The sequence below is a fragment of the Arachis ipaensis genome, chromosome B10 (genome assembly GCF_000816755.2).
Source record: "Arachis ipaensis cultivar K30076 chromosome B10, Araip1.1, whole genome shotgun sequence".
Lineage (NCBI taxonomy): Eukaryota > Viridiplantae > Streptophyta > Magnoliopsida > Fabales > Fabaceae > Arachis > Arachis ipaensis.
The window spans coordinates 124,790,859-124,791,857 of NC_029794.2; positions in this window are offsets into that span (position 1 = coordinate 124,790,859).

Consider the following 999-nt stretch of genomic DNA (forward strand, 5'->3'; position numbering starts at 1 on the left):
TTTATTTATAAAATCTATCTATCACTTGCAATTTATTAACAACAAAATTGAAAATTCACAATTCACCAATTAGAGCATGATTTATAAACACTATTTAGTGTAATCATACAACATTTTAATAAACTCATGATTTAGTACTATGAAATTATCTAAACACCCAATCTAACCCACCATTTAGTTTGGATCCCGTGAGCATAGTATAAAAGGATACACACATGATTTAGCATTTGGTTCCAAAGAAGAAGACAACAACAACTCAACAAGCACCAAGAAGAGAATGGTTGTTTGATCTAGGATATAGAGAATAAAACAAAGCTATGAATTATGGGGATTAATTGTATCAGTTAAATTATATTATTTATGTGACGTGATTCAGAAAGTAAGAGATTAATCAAATAAATGTTTTGTTACATTCACTAGATTCATATATATCAAATTAGATTATACTACATAATAGTGTTCTGGCTTAGGGAGTTTATGTTAGACTATTAGTATAGTATATTACAGAATAGTTGTGATTATAACTTAGGTTGAGGGATATATAATTAGACTAGAAACTCTTCCTATAATTATAACGATCGCAAATTGTGTGAATAGCAATATGTGAATGAAACGCGAAATTGATTTAACTTACTTTCTATTCAACATACATACTAAATCGTTGCACTTAGTTTTGGTTTTATGCGTACAGTAACTTATGGAACATTACTATATATGATTTATTAGTTCATTATAATCTTACTAAATCGATGTCTTATGTCTACGATTTTTATGAAGAAAAAAATATTTGTATACTAAAATTAACTATTAAAATTAATTACTAATATATTTGTATATAAATATATATATTATTTAATTTATTTTAATATATATTTATATTTTAATATATATTTTATATTAATAATTAATTTTAATATATACATAACATAATTGTTATAATATATATATATATAAATAATTAGAACATAAAACAAAGTAAAAAAAAACATGTAAGAATAT